The sequence below is a fragment of the Colobus angolensis genome, unplaced genomic scaffold, assembly GCF_000951035.1.
Source record: "Colobus angolensis palliatus isolate OR3802 unplaced genomic scaffold, Cang.pa_1.0 Scaffold278, whole genome shotgun sequence".
Taxonomy (NCBI): Eukaryota; Metazoa; Chordata; class Mammalia; order Primates; family Cercopithecidae; genus Colobus; species Colobus angolensis.
Window position 1 is genome coordinate 304,032 of NW_012116021.1, and position 16,262 is coordinate 320,293.

General features: G+C 56.3%; 1 pseudogene; it reads left to right on the forward strand.

The window, feature by feature from the left end:
- The first annotated feature begins 745 nt into the window (after positions 1–745).
- Positions 746–16,262, forward strand: part of LOC105516231 — an 18,276-nt pseudogene continuing 2,759 nt past the window's right edge.

Genomic DNA, 16,262 nt, shown 5'->3' on the forward strand with positions numbered 1-16,262 from the left:
GAAGTAGAAAAAAGACCAAGGTGGAAGTGAAGGCAGAGATGGAGAGAATGACACCAGAACTAGTGGGAGGGAATTGCCTTTTCTTTCAAGGGTCTGTAAGTCTGCAGTAAAAGTCCAAGGTATTCAAATAGGAAGTTTTGTTTTTTTCTTTAGTATATAAAGAAGTATAACTTCCCATTTTTCAAAAAACTTTAGAAACCTTTTTTTCATGATTATAAAACTTATAAAGAACCATTATTGAGACCAGTAGTAAAATATAAAAAAATTAAAATCTCACGTAATTTCTCTACCTAATATAACCACTGTTGACATGATGACTAGTTTCTATCAGTATGTTTTTTTTTTTTTGTTATCAAAGTACATATACCCTTACAGATATGTTTAAATAGTTGAGGTCATATTCTATAAATAGCCGGGTGCTGTGGCTCACGCTTGTACTCTTAGCACTTTGGGAGGCCAAGGCAGGCAGATCACGAGGTCAGGAGTTTGAGACCAGCCTCGCCAATATGGTGAAACCTCATCTCTACTAAAAATACGAAAAGCAGCCAGTAGTGGTGGTGGGTGCCTGTAGTCCCAGCTACTTGGCAGGCTGGGGCAGGAGCATCGCTTGAACCCAGGAGGCAGAGGTTTCAGTGAGCCGAGATCGCGCCACTGTACTCCAGCCTGGGGGACAGAGCAAGACTCCATCTAAATAAATAAATAAATACACATACACACACACACACACATAGATATACACCTACACATGGCTGATCGCCTCGCCTCTAGCGCTGGGAATCAGTCACCGTGCTGTCCTTCTGGAGTCTTGTGGCCCAACAAGAGGAAGCTCTCCCCTGACTTTGTCCCTCCAAAGTGTGCCACCTCCGATGAGCCTCCCTATCATGTTTAGCCTGTGGACAGCCAGCCACCGCCATCCCCCTCACTCGCCCCAAGCATGGGGGTGCTGTGCAGGCAGCCGTGTGGCCTGACAGTCTCTACCAGTCCTGCTGTCCCTTGATTGAGAATCAGACCCATTTCTGGATGACAGATAATGTGTCCTCTGCTGGCTGTGTTCTCTGTGGAACTTGGGAGGGGAAAGGCCAAACCATTTCTAGGGTGCTGTTGGGAGCGGTGAAAAGGTCACACCCTTTCCAAGGGACGCTTTTCCTGGAAAGCCCCTGGAGCTTAGCTGGCTCTTATCCTGTGATAAGCCAGAGGCTCTAGTGGGTGAGGGAGCAGAAACCCTCCTCACGGTCCTGTATACCTCTGCCAGTCTCTCACTTGGACTTGCTGCTGTCCTCTGAGACTGCCTATTCCTCCCTCTCTGACTCTACACCACCATCACCTCCTCCAGGAAGTCTTCTGGATTGACTCCTAGCTTATTAAATCTTTATCCTGCAGACCCTCTCCATTCAAAGCCCCTCTTCAACTGCCCCCGCCCCTCACCACCTCCAAGACAGAGATTCTGGGTTCTTGCAACTGCAGCCCCTCAGAGGGTGTAAGAGGGGCAGAAAAAGGAGATCAGAAGGTGGGGGAAGCGGCGCTGTCAGAGTTTCCAAAGTCCTGGCCAGCAAGGCCTCAGAGGCCTCTGTTGGGGTGGGGTCCTGACGGGCTATGCAATCCAGCAGCACAAAGCAGCCTCTGTGAGCCCCTCCCGCTCAGCCCCACGGGAAGCAGCAGGGCCCAGCCCCTCAGTGGACCCATTCAGACCCCAGCGCTCTGGAAAGTACCTCTGTTTCTTGCCACCGTTCCACTCTGGCCAAACAGGCTCTTCTCTCTTCTGCTGGGAGGGGGCTGCAGGCAGATGGTTCAGTGGTTAGAGCCAACCGTCTCCTTCAGTTCCCGTTTGGCCCAGATTCCTGACGTTGACCATGCCCTAGTGGGTGTACGTATACCTGTAGTGCAAGGGTGGCGTGATGGTTAATACTGAGTGTCAACTTGATTGGGTTGAAGGCTGCAAAGTATTGATCCCTTGGGTGTGTCTGTGAGGGTGTTGTAAAAGGAGATTAACATTTGAGTCAGTGGGCTGGGGAAGGCAAACCCACCCTTAATACTGGTGGGCACCATCTAATGAGCTGCCAGTGAATATAAAGCGGGCAGAAAAATGTGAAAAGGCAAGAGTGGACCAGCCTCCCAGCCTACATCTTTCTCCCCTGCTGGATGCTTCCTGCCCTCTAAATCGGACTCCAAGTTCTTGAGTTTTGAGACTCGGGCTGGGTCTTCTTGCTGCTCAAACTTGCAGACAGCCTATTGTGGGACCATGTGATTGTGTAAGTTAATATTTAATAAACTTCCCTTTCTATCTGTCTGTCTGTCTATCTATCTATCTATCTATCTATCTATTTATCTATCTATATCTATACCTATTTCTATATATCTCTTATTCTGTCCCTCTAGGGAACCCTGACTAACACAGGTGGGTGGGCACACGGAGATGTGTCCCCTTCCCTGTGGGTGCTGGGTAGGTAAATGTTTAGCAGTGGGCTTTCTTGGGGAGAGGGAACCCTGATTTTCAGTATTTGCCTCTTTGCCTGGTATAAATATTCCCGCTGTGGGCAGTATCACCTGGCTCTCAAAATTCCTGAAAATGCAACAGTTGGCTTCTGGCAGCTGCTGTGAGCTATTCCAGCCAGTGACGGTGGTGGCTCCATCCTGCAGGGCCACGTGCCCCCACCCCTTGTGCACGTGCCCCCACCCCTTGTGCTATGGCCTCCCTTCACTGTGTTTCGCTCTTAGGAAACAATGTCTTTGCAGATAAGGCACCCCAGTAGGTGGCCACCACCTGCAGTTCCCTGGTCTGTCTCTTGCTGGCACCAAGCTGTGCTGTGCCTGCTGAGCCTGCTGGGCCGCCCCTGTGCAGATGGTCTGCGGGGCTTACTTGATTCCCTTAGCTTCCCAGACAAGGTGCTGGTGTTGCCAGCAGTGCTGGCAGGAGGAGGGGATAACTACAGGGGATTTAACTCAGCCAGGGGGCTCTTAGGTGATCTTTCCTGGACATCTGTCCAGGTGGGGCCGGCTGCCCTTAGGGCGTAGAAATCTCCAACTCCTCCAATGGCTGAAGCTACTCCCTCGAACAGATGGCAGCTGGCTTAGGCTGGCCAGGGACCAGCACATGTGAGGCCAGTACTGGATCACCCTGTCAAGGCCATCAGCCTGTGCTTGTTCTTGGGGTTTGAGGGAAACTCAACAGGGATGAATCATGGTTTTTAACCTGTGTTTGTCTGCCCTCTAGCCCTGGACATCTGCAGGCAAAGTCAAAGTTGTATTTGGCTCTTATCACCACAAAAGGCATAGACCAGAAATTATGGCAGCAGGTTGGAAGTCAGGGAGGCTGATTTGGGGAAACTGCCTGGAGGAAGCAGCAACTCAAAAGAGGAGGAGTCCCAGTGTGGGACAGAACGGGCCTTGCATGGGAACCACTAACCCCAGGCAACCCCAGACATGGCCTTCTGCCTAGTGAGACCCTCTCTGGCCTGCCCTGCAGACCCTCAGCCCCTCCTAGGCCCTGTCTTCAGCCTCAGCCTGAGTGGTGGCCTGGGGCAGTTGGGAGCTCAGCTGTTCTCATTCCTGGTTCCTTGGCCATGGTGGAAACAATAGGGCTGGATCTGACTGCTCAGCGGGGACTGTGAATAGCTCTTCAGCAGAAAGCAGTAGCAGGGTTAATGGAGGAAGTGTGGGCCCACTTTGGTTTGACACTGCATATGGTCCCCATCTGGCCTCAGAGCCTTTGCTCCTTGGCAAACGGAGGCCAATAAGCTCCCGCCCCCACCCTCAATGGCAGCTGAAAGAATGACCTGATAGAGAAGTGGGGATAGGTGGGCTGCACTGAAACCATCCCCAGATCCCAGCCATGGCCCAGCCAATCCATGGAGGCAGGGCATGGCACGGCAGGTGCTGCACAGGAGCCCAAGCACAAGGGCACTTAGGAGAAGGAATATCAGCAGGAATCTGTCTGGACTGGGGGTGATTCTCCAGAAACTCCATTCCTCGGGGCTGTGACCACCAAGCCAGGTGATCAGGCCAGTGATGTTTCCCTTTGGGCTGGGTCAGGGAGCCAGACCTGGGAGGGAGACTCCTCTGGGGCCCAGGGGAGGTGAGTCAGAGCTGGCGGAGGCCTCTGGCTCCAGGAATCTCTAAGGAGGAGAACTGAGTTGCTGGGAATTTCTGGGTCTGACCTCCTGCAAAGTCAAGATCTGGACTGGACACAAGGTGAGGCTGTGCCTTCTGGTGCCAGGACCAAGGAAATGCTGGGATCTGGGCAGTGCTCAGAGGCAGCACCATATAGCAGAACCATGAGGGTGCACCAGCACGAACCCCTTTCTGCAACCCACCCGTCCCTCTCTATGGCACCTCGCCTCCTCCAGGCAAGAATCTGAACCTTGACCAGAGCTCCCTCTCTCACACAGCTTCCTTCTTTGGTGAGAACCACCTGGAGGTGTCTGTGGCCACGGCTCTGACCGACATAGACCTACAGCTGCAGTTCTCCACATCCCAGCCTGAAGCCCTCCTTCTCCTGGCAGCAGGCCCAGCTGACCACCTCCTGCTGCAGCTCTACTCCGGACGCCTGCAGGTGAGTGACATCCCCCTGGGATGGGGGTGAGATTCCTTCTCTAGCTTTGAACCCCAGCTAGCTGTGTGACTTTGTGTAAGTCACTTTTATCTTGGGGTCTCAAGTTCTCCACCATGGGATGGGCAGCAGCAGCCCAGAAATGGTAAATCCTTCCTGAACTGGCTCTGCCCATCGGCTCCCTCCAATCATGTTTCCCACCAGAAGCCCTCCCTGGCCATTTGTGCTCTGACTGCACTGAACTGCTTTCAGTTCCTGGCCATCTTATGGTCACTTGCTGCCAGGCCTTTGGTCACTACACTGCTTCTGCCAGCTGCATGCCTCACTCATTCCCTGCACCTGCCTAACTCTAGCCTCTCCTTGAAGTTTCAGTGTGAGCATCCCCTCCTGGGCGAGGCCCCCTCCTGAGCCCCCATGACCCCTGTGCATCCCTATGGCACTGCACCAGCTTCTCTGCACTACCACTGTCTGTCCACGACAGTAACAGCACCAGTACTGCCTCAGCTTCATTTTTCCATTTCATCCTTCAAGACACCACAAGCTTTATTATCAAGGAGTCTTGTGGCTCGTTCTTGAGTCTTCCCCCATACCGTGAAGAGTTTAAGAACCCAGGGTCTTAGTCCAAATTTGGGGCAGGCTGGGTGCAGTGACTCATGCCTATAATCCCACCACTTTGGCAGGCCAAGGTGGGAAGATCACTTGAGCCTAGGAGTTCAAGACTGGTCTGAGTCACACAATGAGACCCCATCTCTATTTTAGAAAGAAAAAAACAAAAAAACAAATTTGGGGCAACCATCTCCTTCCACACCCCAGTGAGAAGAGGACTAGGGCTTTGTCAGTCTGCTGCTGTCATTGCTGCTCACTGCCACAAGGTGTCACTGTTGAACACCAGTGTGGTGCAGTCTGGCACTGATGGCTGCTGAGCTCTGTGGGTACAGTGATGCCACACCCCTACAGAGATGCACCATACCAGGACTCCAAGATCATGGCTCTTATTGTTCTGGTTTTGCAGTTCCCATACTCTGCCACCACCTGTTCTAGCATCTGGGAGCGCCATACCAGCTCCATTTCTGGTGTCATTGTCATAGTGACAGAACTATGTCCTTCATCTGTCCCTGAGATCTCCCTCCACCACAGGTCAGGGAGCTTTTGTTTCCGAACACAGAGCATCTTCCTGGGCTCCCTATCCCTGAACAGTTAGCCTGGCTTCCCTCAGTGACCTTGAAAAACTTTGCCAAACTTAGGGGGACTGATCAAGGGATTCTTAGTTACCCATTATCCCAGGGGTGAAATCTAGATTCCAAGACAGTATTTCTGGCGCCTCTCACTCAAGGAAAGAGAAGGAGAATTTAAAAATACAGGTTGGGTTTCTAGAAGAGCATCTTGCTATGTGTCAGTTCCTTGTGGGCAAGGAGCACATCTGATTCACATCAGGGTCCCCAGAGCCCATTCAAGCCTGGCCCAGAGTTTCCTTTGGTGAGTGTCTGGAGGATGAATAAAGAGATGGCAGGAAGGCAAGAGGAGTGGCACCAGAGGCCCTTGTCCTAGGTTTTCTGCTCTGGGGCCCCAACTGTGGGGAACCCACTGTATGTTTTATAAGGGAAATGATGGATTCAAAGTGCTGCCCCCCATCTCCCATTCCCAGTCTCTCCTCAGGTGAGACTTGTCCTGGGCCAGGAGGAGCTGAGGCTGCAGACCCCAGCAGAAATGCTGCTGAGCAACTCCATCCCCCACACTACCATGCTGACTGTCTCAGAGGGCTGGGCCACATTGTCAGTTGATGGGTTTCCGAACGCCTCCTCTGCAGTCCTGGGAGCCCCCTAGAGGTCCCCTGTGGGCTCTTCGTTGGGAGCATTGGGAGCCTTGGCCTGCCCTATCTGAGGGGAATCAGCTATCCCCTGAGAGATTGCCCCTATGCAGCCACCCTCAATGGCTGCAGCCTCCTCTGGCCTCTGACCCCCGACATGCGTGAGGGCTGTGCTGAAGAGTTTTCTGCCGGTGAGGATGTGGCCCTGGGCTTCTCTGGGCCCAACTCTTTAGCTGCCGTCCCTGCCTGGGGCACTCAGGATGAAGGAATCCTGGAGTTGACACTCACAGGGCCAGCAGGCACCCTTGGCCTTCCAGGCAGGGGACCCGCATGGGGACTTCATCCATGTGGACATATTTGAGGGCCACCTGTGGGCCATGGTCGAGAAGGGCCAGGGTACTGCATTGCTCCTCAGCAGTGTGCCTGTGGCTGACAGGCAGCCCCACAAGATCAGTGTCCACATCAACATTCACCAGCTGGAAATCTCCATGGACCAGTACCCCACATGTACTTCGAACCGAGGAGTCCTCAGCTACCTGGAGCCACGTGGCAGTCTTCTTCTTGGGGGGCTGGTTGCAGAGGCCTCTTGTCACCTCCAGGAATACCGCCTAGACCTGACACGAGCCGCCAATGCCTCCCTGCTGGGATGGCTGCATGGAAGACCTCAGTGTCAATGGCCAGAGGCAGGGGCTGCGGGAAGCCTTATTGACACACAACATGGCGGCTGGCTGAAGGCTGGAGGAGGTGGAGGAGTATGAGGATGATGCCTGTGACCATGATGAAGCTTTCTCCATGCTGGCCACCAAGGCTTGGCTGGCCATGGAGCTAGCTGAGCCATGCGTGCCTGAGCTAGGGCTGTACCCTGTCTGCTAATTTCACCCAGCTGTTGACTATCTGCCCACTAGTGGTGGCTGAGGGTGGCCCAGCCTGGCTTGAGCGGCAGCATGTGCAACCCATGCTGGCCCTGATAGAGGCTGAGCTGCGCACATCCCAGGTGCTGTTCAGCGTGACCTGAGGGGCATGCTAGGGCGAGCTTGAACTGGACATCCCGGGTGCCCAGGCATGAAAAATGTTCACCCTCCTGGACATGGTGAATTGCAAGGCCTGCTTCATCCACGATGGCCCTGAGGACACCTCTGACCAGCTGGTGCTAGAGGTGTCTGTGACGGCTCTGGTGCCCATGCCCTCATGCCTACGGAGGGGCCAAAATGACCTCCTGCCCTTCCAGGTTCACCCTGTCAGTGACCCACCCAGCATCATCTTCCCACGTGGCAGCCTCATGGTGTTCCTGGAACACACACAGAAGCCACTGGGGCCTGAGGTTTTCCAGGCCTATGACCTGGACTCTGCCTGTGAGAGCCTCTCCTTCTAGCTCCTTGGTACCCCCTCTGGCCTCCCTGTGGAACACTGAGACCGTGGAGCAGCCTGGGGAGCCGGTGACCGAGTTCTCCTGCCGGGAGTTGGAGGCCGGCAGCCTAGTCTATGACCGCTGTGGAGGCCCTGCACAGCACTTGACTTTCTGGATCAGCGATGGACTGCACCCCCACCACCCGGCCCTGCTGAAGGTGGTGGCTGTCCAGCTGCCCATACAGATCCACCACAGCACAGGACTGTGCCTGGCCCCGGGCTCTGCCATGCCCATCTTACCCACCAACCTGTCGGTGGAGAGCAGCGCCGTGTGGCAGGATGTGAGTGTGCTGTTCCGCATCGCTGGAGCCCTGTAGTTCAGGGAGCTGCAGAAGCAGGGGGCTAGTGGGGTGGAGGGTGCTGAGTGGTGGGCCACACAGGCATTCCACCAGCAGGATGTGGAGTAGGGCCGCGTGAGGTACCTGAGCACCGACCCACAGCACCACGTCGAGGACACCGTGGAGAACCTGGATCTGGAGGTGCAGGTGGGCTGGGAAATCCTGAGCAATCTACCCTTCTCAGTGACCATCCAGAGAGCCACAGTGTGGATGCTGCAGCTGGAGCCACTGCACACTCAGGACACCGAGCAGGACACCCTCACCACAGCCCACCTGGAGGCCACTCTGGAGGAGGCAGGCCCAAGCCCTCCAACCTTCCACTGTGAGGTGGTTCAGGCTCCCAGGAAAGGCAGCTTCAACTACAGGGCACGAGGCTCTCAGGCGGCCAGGGCTTTACCCAGGATGATGTACAGGCTGGCCAGGTGACCTGTGGGGCCACGGCACGCACCTCAGTGGCAGTGGAGGACACCTTCTGTTTCTGTGTCACAGCTCCACCATATTTCTCCCTGCTCTGTACCTTCTCCATCCATACTGGCGGTGACCCAGACATGCCTGTCCTCACCAATGTCCTCGTGGTGGCTGAGGATGATGAGGGTGTCCTCTCTACTGACCAGCTCTTCCAGAGTCTCAACAGTGCCAGGTACCTCTATAAGGTCATGGAGTGGCTCCCGCCATGGGAGGTTGACTTGGCATGGGACACAGGACAAGACTACTATGGTGACATCCTTCACCAATGGAGACCTGTTGTGTGGCCGGCTGGTCTACCAGCATGATGATTCTGAGATCACAGAAGGTGATATCCCATTTGTTGCTACCCGCCAGGATGAGAGCAGTGGTGACATGGCCTGGGAGGAGGTACAGGGTGTCTTCCAAGTGGTCATCCAGCCCGTGAATGACCACGCCCCATGCAGATCATCAGCCACGTCTTCCATGTGGCCCGGGGTAGGTGGCGGCTGCTGACTACAGTCGACGTGGCCTTCAGCAGTGCTGATTTGGGCTTTGCTGATGCCCAGCTGGTGCTGACCCACAAGGACCTCCTCTTTGGCAGTATCATGGCCGTGGATGAGCCCATGCAACTCATCTACTGCTTCATCCATGTGGGGCCTCAGGAAGAGGTGAGTCCTGTTTGCGTACTCAGGCTGACCATGCTGGATCCAGCTGCAGGTGTCTGATGGGCAGCACCAGGCCACCACTCTGCTGGAGGTGCAGGCCTTGGAGCCCTACCTCTGTGTGGCCAATGGCTGTGGCCTCATGGTCCCTCAAAGAGGCCAGGGTACCATCAACATGGCTGAGCTCCACCTGGACACCAACCTTGACATCCGCAGAGGGGATGAGGTCCACTACCACGTCACAGAGTGTCCTCGCTAGGGACAATTGCCCCGGGCCACTCAACCAGCCACAGTCGTCTCCCAGCAGCACTTGCTGAATGGGGCCGTTCTCTACGGCCACAATGGCAGCCTCAGACCCCACAGCACCCTGGCCTTCTCAATGGAAGCAGGGCCAGTGCACACACATGCCACACTACAAGTGACTGTTGCCCTAGAGGGCCCACTAGCCCCACTGAAGCTGGCCCGGCACAAGAAGATCTACATCTTCCAGGGAGAGGCAGCTGAGATCACAAGGGACCAGCTGGAGGTGGTGAGCGGGGTAGTGGACCAGGTAGAGGGCCTCCCGCCCAGCCTCCATGCCAGGTACACATGTGACTTGGGCTGTGGCTGTGGTGGTCCCAGGTTGTGTGTGTGCACGTGTCTCAGATGTGCTCCTGTGTATGTTGTGTTCCCAAGAGTTTTTGGGGAGCCTGCTGTACACCCATCCTCCTGGGAGTTGGGTGTGCCTCTAGAGGTCGTGTCCACTCGTGTCCATGGCATGGCTGAGCAGGCAGATTCCTGGACCCCACCCAGCCGTACAGAATCTCTGAAGTGAAGCCCAAGAATCTGCATTGCAGTGAGTTCCCTGGGAGAGCTCACGGGTCCTGAACTTTGGGGATTGCTGGCCATGGAGACAGGCCACTGCGCCTCAGACCCCCGTGTATCCCGCTCTCTTCTCGGAGCCCAGACCAGGACTAGGAGGGTCTGTCAAGGGCTTCTGCCCACCCAGGAACCCCACAGAGCAGCCACGGGCCCTCCAGCGAGCTCACTGACATGCCCTGTGACCTCAGGCCATTTCTTGCCCGCTCTTGGCCTTACTCTTCTACACTGCTTATTTCGGAGACCCTTCTGCATGTCTGGAGCTTGGGGCCCATGGCAAGCCAGCAGATCTGGTATCAGGAAATCAGGAAGGCCTCATGGGAGGAGGCAGTGTTTGGGCCGGGCTCTGAAGAGCACAGGCCATTGGGAGCAGAGTATGGGGAGTGGTATTCCAGGCAAAAGAGACATTCCGGGCAAAGGCACAGAACGGGAGTGTGAGTTTGGGGGTGATTTAGCCTCTTGTGGATGGCCCATCAGGTGAGGGAGCCCGTGTGGCCTTTGGGGCATGAGCTCTGTAGGGCCTGTGTTGGGGGCGCCTGTGCCTCTAGGAGGGATGGGGGTGGCGAGGCATGCTCTGATGGTCCTGGGTGGTGATAGCAGGAGTTGGGGAAGACGCTGCCAGCAAACCAGCCACAGGCCTGAACAGATCCTGAGCAGGCGGGCCTGTGTGTGTGTGTGTGTGTGCACACGCGCATGTGAACGTGTGTGACTGCGTCAGTGTCTGATGAAGTCGTGTGTCGGTGTCACTGAGTCTGGGGACATGTGATTATGCACCTCCCCAAGGGAGTGCATCTCAAGCTGTGTGACCAACCCCCTGGAACCGTGTGTGGGGTGGGTATAACACGTGTCCAGCAGCTGGGGCAACCGAGTGAAACCCCGTCTCTACAAAAAAAAATTTTTAAATGAGCTGGGCATGGTGGCTCATGCCTGTGGTCCCAGCTACTTGGGAGGCTGAGGTGGGAGCCCTTGAGCCTAGGAGGTTGAGGCTGCAGGGAGCTGTGATTGCACCACTGCACTCCAGCCTGGGTGACAGAGTGAGACCCTGTCTTAAAAAACAGAAAATGTGAACAGCTGCATATCTGGCTGCTGTGTGTGTGAACCCACGTGTGTGTGTGACTAAATGAGCAGTGGTATCTGGTCAGCAAGATCGAGCCTGTTCTGGCTGCCTAGGGCCACAGTGGGCCCCTCTGAGACCCATCTGTGTTCCCTTGTTAGTCCTCATGACCTCTGTTAACCAGGCAGCCCAGGCGGCAGCCCAGAAGGCAGACATCGTTTTCTCAGTGAAGAGCCCACTGAGTGCCAGCTCAGTGGTGATGGTTTCGCCTGGCGCCTTGGCAGATGAGCCACCCAGCCTGGACCCCATGCAGAGCTTCTCTCAATAGGCGGTGGACGCAGGCAGGATCCTGTACCTGCACTCCTGCCCTGAGGCCTGGAGCGATGCCTTCTCGCTGGTTGTGGCCTCAGCCTGGGCGCTCCCCTTGATGACGTATCGTAGAGCTGGAGGTGTTGCCCACTGTCATCCCCACCGGGAGTGCAAAACTTCAGCGTCCCCGAGGGTGGCAGCCACACCTTGGTCCCTCCACTGCTCCGCATCACTGGGCCCTACTTCTCCACTCTCCCAGGCCTTGGCCTGTAGGTTCTGGAGCCATCCTGGCATGGGGCCCTGCAGAAGGAAGATGGGCCTCATGCCAAGACCCTCAGCGCCTTCTGCTGGAGAGAGGTATGGCTGTGAGAGAGGCCCAGGGGCTGCAGCCCAGCTCTGGGGGCAGAGTGGAGGGAGCTCCAGGGACTCCCAGTCCAGGGGATTATACACGGAGAGGAGACAGGGGAGTCACATTTCAGAAGCACCTATGCTTTCAATACTGTATCTCAGGCCAGGCTCAGTGGCTGACGCCTGTAATCCCAGCACTTTGGGAGGCTGAGATGGGTGGATCATGAGGTCAGGAAATCAAGACCATCTGGGCTATCACGATGAAACCCTGTCTCTACTAAAAATACAAAAAATTACAGGGTATGGTGGCACGTGCCTGTAGTCCCAGCTACTCAGGAGGCTGAGGCAGGAGAATCGCTTGAACCTGGGAGACAGAGGTTGCAATGAGCCGAAATCGCGCCACTGTACTCCAGCCTGGGCAACAGAGTGAGACTCTGTCTCAAAAATAAAATAAAATAAATACTGTATCTCCTTTCTTCCCCACAACTCTTCTGGGAGCCAGAACTTATGATCCCCGTTTTCCACCAGTGGAAGCTGAAGCCCTGAAAGTCAGTCTCCTCATGCACCCAAAAGCAGGGCATCTGGGTCCTGACTGCCAGCCATGGGCCTGCCCCTCGGTGGAAGAGCAGCTGATCTGCTGTGTGCACGAGGGGAGCGAGACACTGACAGACAGTTTTGTCCTGATGGCTAACGTCTCGGAGATGGACCGCCAGAGCCATCCTGTGGCCTTCACTGTCACCATCCTGCCTGTCAATGGCCAACCCCCCAACCTCACCACAAACTCAGGCCTGCAGGTGAGCTTATTCCTGGGATCACCCCATGTCTGCTTTGAGAAAGAGGCCAGTGTCCCCTACTTCCTGCCACAGATCTCCCCCTCTCTGAGCCTCAGTATCCTCGTCTGCAAAATGGGGCCTCATGCAGTTGGAAGGAGAGATGTGAGATTGTGCTGAAATAGAACACTGGTGGGAGGTTTTGTTATTGGACGTTTGCAATACTGTAGGCAGACTTCTGAGCAGCCACGGGTGGCTCTGCTGTTCCTCTTCCTGTGGCTTAGGACCAGAACACCTGACAGAATCACAAGCCTTTAAGGGCAGATGTCAGGGTGGGACCATTAAGCTTCCCACCTTCACCCCAGCACGTGAAGGCCACGGCTTGGCTCCCCAAACTCCTGCCCTTGTGCCACAGCAGAGCAGGGCCCCCATTTGGCAGAGGTGGAAGTTGAGGCCCAGACATGGAATGGGACTTCTCCATGGTTGCAGAAGTAGTTCTGGTGGAACAGAAAGGGCATGGCTTTACTAAGCCCACATGGCAGGGCTTTGAACGCCAGCTTCTGGGGTGCGTCCTCCCCAGTCAGCAGGAGTCACTGAAGGTTCCACAAGAGGGCTGACTTGCGCTGTCTCTGACATGGGGCACCGTGGGGGGCTTTGGTGGTCTAGGATGTGCCTGTAGAGGGTGGCCTCGTGGTGCGGAGGCCACAGAAGAATGGGACACAGCGTCGTGGAACCACGGAGTGGGATAGCTGTGTGGCAGCATGGCCACCAGGTGGGACCATCCCCCTGTATTTGCTCCGGGAGACCATTGATGGGGCCCTGCCCCCCACACTATGGCCCCTCCTGCCAAGGCTTGGCCTGAGGGCTCCCTAGGGCCAGGGGAGGAAGCCCAGGAATGCCAGAGGGCTGTTTTCCGGGCATGTGAGTCCCACTGTAGCGCTGCCCGCAAGTAATTGACCCAGCAAGACTGGTACCAGGACCTTAGGAATAGGAGCGTGCTCTGCTTGCAAGTGGGAGGCCTGGAAAGGGGTCCCCTTTGCCCAACACAAGGAGGGCCCGTAACTGCTCTGGAAGCCCCTGGGCCCATCCCAGCACTGCTTCTGTGCTGCAGGACAGTGCCAACCATCAGGCCCCAACTCTCCATGCTTCCCACCCCTCCCTCAGCTGGAAGGAGGGCCCATTTCTAAAATCACCATTCCCACCTGTGCCCAGCCCCTTCCAGGCACACATGGAGGGTCTGAAAGGAGACCCCTGTCCCACGAGTGAGACAGATTAAGGAGCACTGTTGGTCAGCGTTGGGGGTTTCTGGGGGTGAGAACTTGGTGAAGGTAAGAACTGGGGCCTTCCTGGGTAGGGGACACAAGCTGGTCTTGAGGGACACGCAGGACTAGGGCAGATGAAGAGCAGGGAGGCTGGGCCTGGAGGGTCGCCTTCCCTGGGGTGACAGGGAAAGTGAATGTGGAGAGGTCCTTTTGTGCAGGGGAGCCAGAGCAGCGCCAGACTCGATGCCACCTGAGGGCCTGAGCTTCAGGGCAGCCTAGGGCCGGGGAGGAAGGGGTGGGTGAGCGTGGCAGGGCAGAACCTTCACAGGCCTGTGTCCCCAGATGTCAGAGGGGGCCACTGTGCCCATCCCAACAGAGGCTCTGAGGAGCATGGATGGTTACTCTGGGTCCAAGGACCTGGTCTAGACCATTGAGCAGCCCAGCAATGGGTGGGTAGTGCTGTGGGTGGTGCCAGGCACCGAGGTGTGCAGCTTCACGCAGGCCCAGCTGGACGGCAGGCTTGTGCTGTTCTCACACAAAGGTGGGTGCTGAGGGCCAAACCTCGGGTTCCTGGTGCCTGCAGGAGCACCCCGAGGTGGGGAGCCAGCTCAGGTCAGTCAGACCCAATGCCCCTGTCGCCAGAAGCCCTGGACGGAGGCATCCACTTTGGCCTCTCTGACGGTGAGCACACTTCCTCTAGACACTTCTGAGTGACGGCCCAGAAGCAAGTGCTCCTCTCGCTGGAGGGCAGCCAGACACTGTCTGTCTTAGTGGGTGTGCTGATTGTGGGCATTCCTGGGTGTGGGGGCTAGGGCAGAGCTGAGAGTGGCATGCCAGGGTCACGCTGCCTCTCTGCAGCCACAGGCCTGGGCCTGGATCACAAAGGCTGATGGCCCCTTTTGCCTCTGGCAGGGTCCGTCCAGCCACTCAGCAGCCAGAGCCTCAGAGCCAGCTCCAGTGCAGGCACCAACCTCCAGCTTCTGCTCTTACTGTGTGGTGCGGGGTCCCCAGCTAGGTCGGCTCTTCCATACGCAGCATGACAGCACAGGGGAGGACCTGGTGAACTTCACTCAACCAGAGTAAGGGCCCCACTCTGCAGCCACCGCTCAGATGCCCCCAGCCTCAGGTGGCCGCTGTGCCATGGACATGATGTGGACATGGGCACCAGCTCCAGCATCACTGTCAGCAGACACTCCCGGGCCTACCATGGTCCAGGCCCTGGTGTCCTGCCCTCCAGGAGCTATCTGGCTGGCAGGGCAAGTTCATCTTCCCAGAATGAGGGAGAAGGATGCAGGAAGTTGGGGATACAGGGCCCTAGAGCAGGGCTGGTGTCTTGGGGTGTGGCTTCCAAAAGAAAGCTATAGCTGGACCTGAGGGTCTGGAGAGGGAGCACCATGTAGGGGCACTAGTGGCACCCCAGTAGCTGGTGAGGGGCAGTGCTTGGTGGGGGAAGGAGTTGAAGGTGAAGCAGCTGCTGGGCCTGTGGGCAGAGGTGTGAGCCTGGGATTCAGATCAGGTGCCAGCCAGAGGCAGAGTGGATCCTAGGAGCAGATGAGCTGATGAAAGGCAACTGAGTCGGCCAAGAGGATGAAGCTGCCATTCATCCATCCTGGTGGCTTCAGAGAAGAACTAGAGCTCTCAGCCATGGATAGCGGCAGACTCTCTGTGGTAGCTGTGCCATGGGGGCCAGCCCAGTCATCGCTGAAATGAACACCTCTCCCCAAAGGCAGAACAGGAGTTGTTCCATAGCAGGGCAGAGCAGGGCAGACTCAGGGCGGCCTACAGTTAGCACCGCTGGTGCTCCCACCAGGAGACTGCATGGGCATCTGAACCCAGCACATGATCACAGTGAGTTCTGGATAGGGAGCAGTCTTGTGGGGTGCAGAGCTGACTCTCACTCAGAAGCCACGGCATGCGGTACTGCTCCAAGTACCTCCAGAGGGGTCCCCCTGCCAGCCCTTGAAAATGGCAGAGCCAAGGACCTCCTGAGCCTGGCGCTCTCCCTCCTGAGAGGTGCAGATGGTATTCAGCAAGCGCAAAGCTGCCTCCTGAGCCTGGCACTCTCCCTCCTGAGAGGCGCAGATGGTATTCAGCAAGTGCAAAGCTGAGGTTTCTTGGGTCTCTCACATCAGCACCTCTGAGGCCTGGGTTCTGTATTTCCCTGGAGCCCCACTCCTGCTATGGCCCCCTCCCCACAATGAGATATTCATCAGGCTGGTGTCTACAGCTGCTGCTTACTCGTTGCTGGGAGCCTTTTGTCAGGAATGTCCAGGAATGAGGAAGGGACAGGACCAGACCATCAGCAACCGTCTCGCACTCTATAGTCTCATGTTACTCAGAGCTTCCCCGTTCTCCAGCAATATGAAGGACTAGATTGAATGGGCACCAGGGGGCCAGGCTGGCAGTGTCACCCAGGAAAGCCTGGAAGAGGCTACATGGGCTACCTGGCCCAGT